The 10,107-nt window shown below is 42.3% G+C and overlaps 1 protein-coding gene across 1 annotated transcript in view; it reads right to left on the bottom strand.

Annotated features, from left to right (window-relative positions):
• The window catches only part of greb1l (GREB1 like retinoic acid receptor coactivator), a 40,304-nt gene extending 30,567 nt beyond the window's left edge, over positions 1–9,737 (bottom strand). The window contains exon 1 of the mRNA XM_079284658.1: positions 9,668–9,737. The gene's annotated coding sequence lies outside the window, so the exon portion shown is untranslated. The remainder of the gene's footprint in view (positions 1–9,667) is intronic.
• Between the last annotated feature and the right edge of the window lie 370 nt (positions 9,738–10,107).

The following is a 10,107-nucleotide window of genomic DNA, read 5'->3' as shown; positions in this document are numbered from 1 at the left end:
CCTCTATGCATAGGACCGGCCCTGCAAAAACTGAATAAATTAGAAGGGTTTGTATTGTTTCACCTTAGTTTTGGTACCAAGATTAAAGACATAAATGTATCAAAATAGTCTCAACTCAATGTCAGCATTTTATGATCTTTACTTTCATTCATGAACATTTTCCTGATAATTTACAAGTACGTTTCTTGGGAAAGAACTTTGTCATTTAGCACGTATTGCTGGAAAAAAATGGAATTTAAGTTATTATTGGAAGCTTTATTTATTATTATTGACATGATCTACTTGTTGACTTGTATGCTTGCCTCTAGACGAAACAATAAGAGAAATTGAAGTAAATATTTATAAAATAAATATTTAAATAAGTGAAATAAGTGAAAAAATATTGTTTGTTATCTCAAACAACAATGAATAAGACGATGGATATGACAGCTTCCAGTACTTCAGCCTTCTTTATGTTCAATGTAACAAACATTGTGATCGGTACTCCTAAAGTCTCCTCTTCTCGGCTGAAACAAGCCATTTTACAAGAATACAATAAATGTTTCAGCTTCTTTAATATAAGAATGGTTTGCTTGTCTTTTAGTAATGTGATAGTCCTCTTAAGGAAACCAATATTCTACACCACCATCTGACATTTTATACATGATTAGTTCACGAATTGAGAAACAATTAGCAGATTAATGGATCATGAAAACAGCCATTACTTGCAGCCCTATACCCTGCTCCTCTCAGCAGAAATATCAAAGACAGGTTTTAGATAAAGACGTCAACTGTCTGTGTAAGGATCGTCACTAAACATTTTGGACACTTCCAACTTAACTCCACAGATACAAAAGTTAAAGGCGATCCCCTCAAAGTTCAGTCAAAGTTCTTGCCTGAAAAGTTCACACAACTGACACACAAACAAGTTAGCCATGCAGGAGCACTGAGCACTCATGGAGAGGACATAAGAAAGAGGTCTGTTGTGTTTTTCAGGCATCCAGAGAGAGACCCACCTTTCACAATGGGACCTCTCCTTTCTTTTCCTTCCTGAAAAAAAAAGCCTCCGCCACCTTGAATCCGTTTGAGTGACACCGGAACAAAGAGGCTACTCAATGTCCCCGACGAAGGCGCCTCCTCCTCTTCCCCTCAAAACTTCCTCACCGGGCGATCAGCTGTATCCATCATGTCCCTCTTCCTGACCCCAGGCGGCATTGCTGCATCAGCACCCCCCCCCCCCCCCCCCCAAACACATTACCCCCCACCCTGACCGATTAATAAGCACCAGGTTGCCCTCGGTGACAGGACCCACACTTAAATCCCATCAGTCCTCCTTTCTGCAGCGAGAGCCACGGCGTCAGCAGGACTCTTTTTCTTTTTGTCTCAATGAGACAATGGACGCAGGGCCATCTTTTGTCGGGGGGCTTGACCCCTCACACAAGCTTTGCTGATGAGAAAAAGTGACAGTAAACCTATTCAGGCCTGGTGCACTTCATCCTGCCCTGATCCCGCCGCGAGATGAGATACTTTGCCAACTGGCAGATGTGATAGTTAAGACGCGGCTCCAGTCACATTGCGGTGTACCGAGCAGAAATAGCGGTTAACAGACGGCACTCTGGTGCAAAGTGAAAAGTGTTATGACTTCAAATGTGTTCCTCAAAAAACAGCCCGGATGCTGAAGTTATTAAGTGGGCCATTTGAAAATGTTTCTAAATGTTCCCACTAAACATTCTTGCACCATGAGTCATTCTCGTTTAAAAGTAAACATCTCCCATAAGAAAGGTAAACTTAAAGGAATACCTTGTCATTTGGGGGAAACGTGCTTTATTGCATCGGCATGATGATTCTGTAGGTCTGAGAGCCAAAACAGATAACATACATGTGACAAAGTGTCTGATTAAGGTGTTAAGACCAGCTCGTGCCAGAGAACAGCTGCAATGCCGCTTGGCACAGTGTCCGGAAATGCATTTGCGGGATGAACGCCATTCTCAAAAAAAAGATTTGCCATTTAAATCGTGATGGTGGACAAAAATGTCTCAACGGTTATTAAACTGGGCTGAGATGAGGCTATTAAAGCATATGATTGGCAACTTTTTCTCATCACCTGTATGAGATCTGCATGTGTTAAGGTTTCCTCACTCATTTCCTCATGAGTTTCCTGTTTGTAGAAAGAAAAGGACTGAATGCAAATAAAAAACAATACATGAGTCACAAATGTCCAGGGCTCTGTGACACACAGCTGTCTGGCTTCTTCTACAGTCGAAGGCTTAAATGGACAGGAAACAAATGACTCGCGATAGACACACAGCCGCTTTCACTGAGTTAGTTTGATGAAAAATGCCGGCCTGTGTTTGAATGCTGTTGATTTTATCGGGAAGTCAATACACAGATCTAGAGGAGAAAATCAATGCAGAAGTCTTAATCTGTTAAAGGTTTTCTATGTGCGTGTGTGTGTGTGTGAGAGAGAGAGAGTGTGAGTGAGAGAGAGAGAGATTATATAACACATATAATATTTTATTAACATATCATATTATTATATTAATGTTATTGTGTATTAATATTATTGTATGTTTAATTTTTTTGATGCTTTGGCAATACCGTTTCGAAACGTTCACGCCAATAAAGCAAATTGAATTGAATTGAAAATTGAGAGAGGAACATAGAGTTCTCGCACGAGAGAGGAACGTTGAGTTCTCGCAGCAGAGGTCTGGGTCTTGGTCACCGTAGCCTTGGACAATTGGTGACATCCAGGGTTTGTGGGGGAGAGGGCTGCAGGCAGCCCTCTCCCCCACAAACCCTGGCAGCATCAACACACGCTGACCTTGTGCTTCGACATGAAGAGTGAGAGAGACTGAATGTCCTGTGTGTGTGTGTGTGTGTCAGGGATATTTTGGGGCAATTCATGTGGGCGAAGCCAATGCTGCTTCCGTGGTGATGTGGGAAATCTGGCTACAAGCCTGAGTGTGTCCAGCTGTTGTTGGCACGCGTCCTGCTCCTTCACAACAACAATACCAAGACACACAACAGCGCAGGACATTTCATACGAGTGACGATCGACCAAATGTATCAGAAAGAACCGCAATAACATCTTACATTCAGCACAATTAATCATCTGGCAAAGGTAATATCTTGCGCGACTGAAACGGGAATAAACCTGCGTGTGAACTGATTTATGTGACGAGTCCAAAGTGTAGCCAGCCTGACGTTATTTGGCTCATGAATTAGCAGATTAAAAGGAGCGGGAAAAGCCAGGCTATGTAAACAAAGCAAGGAGGAGCTCTGAGAACACCACACACACACATAGTGAGAGAGTGACCTCATTCTCAGCGCCACAATATCTTTATACAGATAACAGTTGTTGATTATTATCAATGTGTGCAACAGCCACGTTAATCAATAGATAGAACCCCAACACGGATGAATGAATCAAACGCCGTGGACCTCTGCAAAACAAATCTGCCACTTGTAGCAAAGGCCAAACAACTTGAACTTTAAATCTGACTATTGCACTGTGATCAAACACTGCTCTTTCAAAATAATGTACTTCATTTCTGGCCACAGGTACCCACCGGGCTTGGCATCAGTACAAGGGAGGAGGAGGGGGAGGGGGAGGAGGAGGAAGAGGGGGATGCAGCAGTACAGCCTGTAAGAACACACTGTTCCATAACAGTCCTGTGCAAGAAGGGATTCTCAGCTGGATGCTTTCCAGGTCTCAATGGAGAGAATGAGGACATATTATTACAAAGAGCTCTCAGCCGAGGTGCATGCACACTTTGCTCTTTAGGAGCTGACATTGATGTAATGGAGCCCACAGATATCCAAGAGATTGATCTTAAAAAATAAAAAATAAATAAAAAGGAGAAACACCGTAGACATGAGACATCATACCACAATCCTGCTGTGATGAGATGCAAGATGCGAGGACTCAGATTTCGGGGGGGGGGGGGGGGGGATTATTGACCTCATTATGTTTATTACCGCTGCAAATGAAAGAGTTCAATTTAAGGAACAAAAGACTGAAACACACGCACAAATGCACTCACGCCTAATGGCGACCGCTTGACTTTGCAAGCTTCCTGCCGAGCGACTTGGGGGAAAGTCCGGATAAGTCTCATTCCTTTCTGTCAGGGAGACGTTTTGACTTTGATCTGGGGGCCGGGCGCTCAATGGAGCAACACATTTGGAGCTCACGACTGTTTTAGCTCTGTATTTAGACGGCTTTACGACACTCTTTGTAACAGTGCGGTGAACACAGCTGTGTGATTAGGAATAAGTATGATTGATGCTACAGAAGACAGTGAGGGCTTACAGAAACTAGGGAATGGCTTCATTGAGTCATTCGGTTAGCCAACTAGGACATCCAGCGGTGACGGATAACAAATTGCCATGCATGTCAGAATCAGAGATAACTAACAGAACAACAGGAAGTGCCATCTACTGGGGTCGTGTTCCACTCATGCATACATGTATACACACACACACACACACTCAGAGCCTCTGTTGTGGAATATTTCATCACACCTCCCTTGCAACAAAGAACAGGATGTGCAGGCCAGTATTGTCAGATGTACTCCTACGTATTGCTTGTCCTACCTTCCTTTTATCCATCACTAAAAGTCACATTCTAAGGCTGTGAGGAGGCACTTCTTTCTTTTCTTTTTTTTTTTTAGCTTAGAAGAATTCCCCCCTCACAACCTTTCCCCTTCACTCCTGAGGAGGCCATAAACGCAGAGGGGTGAAGTAGACTCACACCCAACAGCACAAATTCATGGTCAGACACTAAGGGAGGAGATTGTTGTTTCGAGCATGAAGCCATGTTTGTGATGTGCCTCAACCGAGCTCAAGTGAATGAGTGAGGGTTGAACACATGCAACAGCAAGGAGCAATGAGACTTTGGGTGAAGTAGCTTTTGGAATTAATCCAAGGTAAAAAAAAAAAAATGAATGAAATTAAGCACATGTTTAAAATGTGCTCTGCTTTTTCACGATGCCATTTGTTCATTGAAATGCACATTACAACAAAAATAACCTGGTTTCCAGTTCAAGACTACACACTAGTTTCTATGCGACTTGGAACAACAGAGCTAAAACTAACTAATAGTATTATTTTCTCACTTAATGATTTCATCTATAAAATATGGCCATCAAAAACATATATTATTTATAGATTATATTATAATATTCCCTTTGGCATTTGAGAAATGGGAACCTGTGAATGGTCTTTTTACTTTAAAACACACTGATATGATGATACTAGTGTGTGTGATTCATTTGATTGATTGACTAATTGTTTCAGCTCTTAACAATAGCACACAAAAAAATCTAAGTCAATTTAAAAAAGTAATAAAATAAAATAAAACAAAAGAAAATGGTTCCACTTCCTGCAGGTGAGACTAAGATATAACAGCTGATGGTGGAGGGCTTTGAGGAGGAAGCCCCACCCCCGCTAGAAGGATCAATGCACGTAAATGGAAGAGGTCACAGACCTTTGACATCTCCTTTCAGCCGGGGGAGGAGCAGAGGCCTTTGTGAGATTGGCTTTAATGATCCGATTGTCCACTGTGTCATGCGCCTACATACAGTACTGGGTTTGTGTCGCATTGTCCTTCCCTCTGTGCACACTCTTACCTCACCGTGTGTCCAACACTGTGCAGCCTTAAGTGTGAGGTTTGAATTCAATAAATGTTGTCCTGTATCTCACTCTGTCTGCATCCAGCTGCATTGCTTCGCTCTTCATCACCCTCACATCTGTTTTAAGCACTTCTCCCACATCTTCCCCTCCTCAGCCTCCCATATATGCTCCTCCTCAGACCTTATCGGCGCTTTCCCTCACTCCTCTTTCATGCTGCATTTTAGGAGAGAGTTTTAATCAATTACTTATTCAGATTAATAGAACTTCAACCACATGTAGAGCTAACTCCCTGCTACGGAGAGAAAACAAAAACACACACAAGCCTGACACCACCACAACAGTCTGTGAGCGCTCAAACATTACCAGTGAACACGGTGTTCCCGGCATTCTTGAATCTTAATAAAAAAAGGCAGGTTGACAGTTTACTAGCGTCCATGGGGAACACATTTGGCTCTGCAGATCAGCACCGAGATGTTCCATTATTTCTTGAACACAGCCAACAACCGGACCAGCCAAAATCTCCAGCAATAATTCATCCTTCTCTGTTTAGATTCGGAGCTGCATAACTCGACCAAATGAGTCGGACTTTCATCAGACGCCGTTACTGCCGAAGCACTACAGATATCTGGCTGAGAAATATAAAACACTTTGCTAGGTGGTTAAATGAATACACAATTTATATGTGATGTATTTGTATTTGGCAAAAACATGTCATTGAATCTAGTTTTGTATCGAATGGATCTATATTATTATTTTACAGTGAATGGCAATTAAAACATTTACTCAAGTACAGTACATAAGACCAGATAGGAACATTTGTATTCAGTTGTGAGGTACTTGTACTTGACTTGAGTATTTCCACTTGATTTATACTTCTACTCACCTACATTTCATTTTGAAACAATGCACTTTTTACTTCAATGCACTTATTTGACGGTGACAGATGCTCGTTATACTTTGCAGCTAATTATTTTATAAAAAAAAAATAAAAATAAAAAAAAAATATATATATATATATACATATATATATACATACACATATACTAGTTTAACACAGAGGCCAGTTTTTACATTATGAATGCTTTTACTTTGGTAAGTAGCAAGTAGCAAGCACTTTTTACTTATCTGTAACATTTTAATACAGAACTTTTTTATTGTAATGAAGCATTTCAACTTTTGTATTGCGACTTTGAATCATACAATTATTATTATTCATACTATTATTGTCACTACCATTATCATTATAAATATAGCATTGGATTGTCTACTTTTAGATCATATAGTGTGTTTTATTGACACAATCATCTCTCCATGACAACATGTTGGTGCCGGCCTCTGCCTCAGCAGTATTTGGACAATGAGGGTTGATTTGAGGACCACCTGTTTTTTGGTTCCTGTCAAAACACGCTCAAAAAAATGTGGAACAATTGCACTGATCTTTCTAGTTGGGAATTAGTCCCTTGTACCATCTGTACTCAGGATCACTAAGACGTACCTCTGAAAGGATCAAGAGAAGCATCTGCCTGTATTGCCGACTGGTCCCAGTGGTGTTTTTGAGATCGTACTGTTGTGATCCGTGAGGGTGTTTTCACGTGAAAGATTTTGCTCACTGATCAATATTTTTAAATGATGTGTTTCTGGAGCTGTTTGAAGCCACCGGAGAAAATGAAACCTCTGTGCTGCTGACTGGATTGGGAATCAATTGTTACGTATTGTTGTGTATGACACTGAATACAAATCAGAGTGAGCTACGATGCACAGGTTTCTCACAACAGGGAGCAATATTTGGCGAGGATGTGAATAAAAGATGACGGTGTTCAAATGAAAATGCATCTTCCATTTCCCCCCCCCCCCCCCCCCCCCCGGAAAATAGACAAAAACGCACAGGGCCAGCTGGGCAAGCTCAAGGCATGAATGGCAAAAGGGAGAAAATAAATAAATCTGTTACCCTGGTGACAACTGGATGTGAAATAATCATCGAGCTTGAGAAATTACATTTTTTGCAAAAACCTCCTCGCCTCACCGCAGGTCTTCCGCACAACGTAACAACAGTTAATGATACTTTGGCAAAAAATAGAGCCGGGAAGCAGTAACATGACAAGTTGAAAGGTTGACAAAACAACATGCTCTCAAAAGATGAATTGCTATTTTAAAGAGGGCATCTTTCAAAGGGATGAGCAATAGCTTTCATTACCTAATTTCCAGTTTGGTACATCTGATTTTGGTTGATTAGAATAATTGCTATAAGTGTACATTTTCACCTGCATGTGTTTATTTCTCATCAATGCCATCATGGTTGAAGTTTGCTGTGTTCAATATTACCAGTTGAGTTTACAGCAAACCTCCAGTGAGAGGGGAAATAATGAGGGCCACACCAATTCCAGCAAAAACTAATTGGTTTATAAAACTGCATCCAACCCTCTTGCCGAATTCCCAGAGCCAACGTATCGCTCGTGTTTGAGACATAAAAGGTTAAAATCCCTCGACCACACAAAGAATACGCCCACCGCCAAGCCTCCACAATTGAAGGCCTTTAACAAAGCAACAGGGGAAGGAGATGTCTCCTTCAAGGCTAAAGAGAGAAACCTGTCCGAGCGCAGGGGTGGGTTCACGGGGGCCTTACTTATCTCCTCCCAGATTAACTCCCAATTGTTCCTGTGGAACAAAGGCAGCCAGGGAGGAAACCAGCCCCCCCCCCCCCCAAGGGCCAGATGGTCAGCGTTCAGGGCCCCCCCCCCCTGTCCCCTCCAGCCCTTCCCCTCTCTGACAGGGCTGCGCGTGCTCTAGGTGAGACAGGCCACCCAGCGAATTCTCAATCCACACTGGAGAGGACAACCACAAATGTTGAATATCACAAATCTGCAGTCAATGGCAACAATCAGGCTTTTAGATATCTTTGTAATCGTCGATGCAACTATTTTAAAGCTCAATAATGTGGATTTCTTTCAACCTGGACCACATTTTGTTCAATCATAAGTGCTGCTTTGACATAAAAAGTAACATTACAGTTGCTTTATCACCAGTGAGCCTGCCGCATCTGGTAAAATGAACTACTCTAGTCTGCAGGATTGTGTAATGTGCATGTTTTTGTCATTAGCTCTAATGATATTTTGCAAGTAAAGAAGGGGGGAGGGGAGATGGGAGGAATTTAACCTTTGGGACATGAAACATGGAATGTCAGATTAGATGCAGTCAGGACAGACTGGTTTGCCTGTAATAACAATGGCAAACCACCTAAAACCTGGTTATATGGCTCCATCTAAACTGCTGAAGCCTGTTTCAACATCGAGCCTCGGAGCCTCGGGCAACTGCGACGGTCTTCAAGAGACAAACGTCTGAATTAGTGGCCTGGTTCCAGGCAGGCTTGACATGACTTTGTTAACAACAAACAATCATGAGGACAGGAGTGGCAAAGATGAAATAAGACAATAAAATCTGCATTTTAAAAAGGCAGCAGACACTGATCTACAATCCTTTAAATACCCATAAGATAAATGAATAAGACTGCTGATCCGACATAAGGTTTCACTGGACTTCTTTTCTGCCACAGGTTTGACAAAAGATAAATTCCACACTGACACTCACATTACACTGCTAGACACGTTAACTATAGCCCACTAATTAGGCTATTAAATGTAAGCCGGACACATTTGGGGGCCAAGCACCACTGACAGCCACGACATATAGGCAAATATAATGGAGCAAATAATGAAAAAAAAAACATGATAGTCCCACTCATGCAGTATTCCAGAGCATGTAAACAGACTTTGCTCATGATTTGATTAATTGCCCCTCGTTATACTTCAATCACCCCTTTCTACAAAACACCCCGCAGTTTCTTCATCCCTACAGTTTAACACTATTGTGAAATTCAGTGGTGAAAACAAACTTTAAGCAGCTGTTTCAGCCCCGGGCACGGACCCGACATTACGCAGGCTTTCAGCGCGACCATTACCAGCCTGATCCTGCTTCTGATCACGAAGCGTGCTTTTTCTCGTGGCGTGGAATTATTTTGAAAACAAGTGTGCGGACACACCAGAAAACCGTGCACGCCTACCTGTATGCACTCCGGAGACGCGTTACACGGCCATGTCCACGTAGCAATCGGGATCTGTGGGTTACATTTGGTGCGTCTCCGATTTGAACACCACCCCCACCCTGTTGCTGCTGCTCCGGGTCGCTCTGCTCACAGCTGATCTGCGCACTGAGGAAGCCGCCAAGTGACGTCAGGACATGACTGTATGCAGACCATTTTCTCCAGTTCAGCCGAAGATAAGTTCACTTCAGCTTGTTGTTCGAGTGAGAGGATGAAAACACAAAAAGTCAGGCACAAAAATAGCACGTCACAAACTTTACCGGAAGTGGCTCATCAACCGGTTGAAATGGACCAAAAAAAGTAAGTTTAAAAACGGTGCAGGAAGCTAGCAGCAGAAACGGCCTTTTCAAACTGTCATATACAGACTGCAACATGCCTGGATTAAGACATTTAATCAACAA

The sequence above is a fragment of the Melanostigma gelatinosum genome, assembly GCF_949748355.1.
Source record: "Melanostigma gelatinosum genome assembly, chromosome: 15".
Taxonomy (NCBI): Eukaryota; Metazoa; Chordata; class Actinopteri; order Perciformes; family Zoarcidae; genus Melanostigma; species Melanostigma gelatinosum.
The sequence above is the reverse complement of the archived record's forward strand: the minus strand, read 5'-3'. Positions and strand labels throughout refer to the sequence as shown.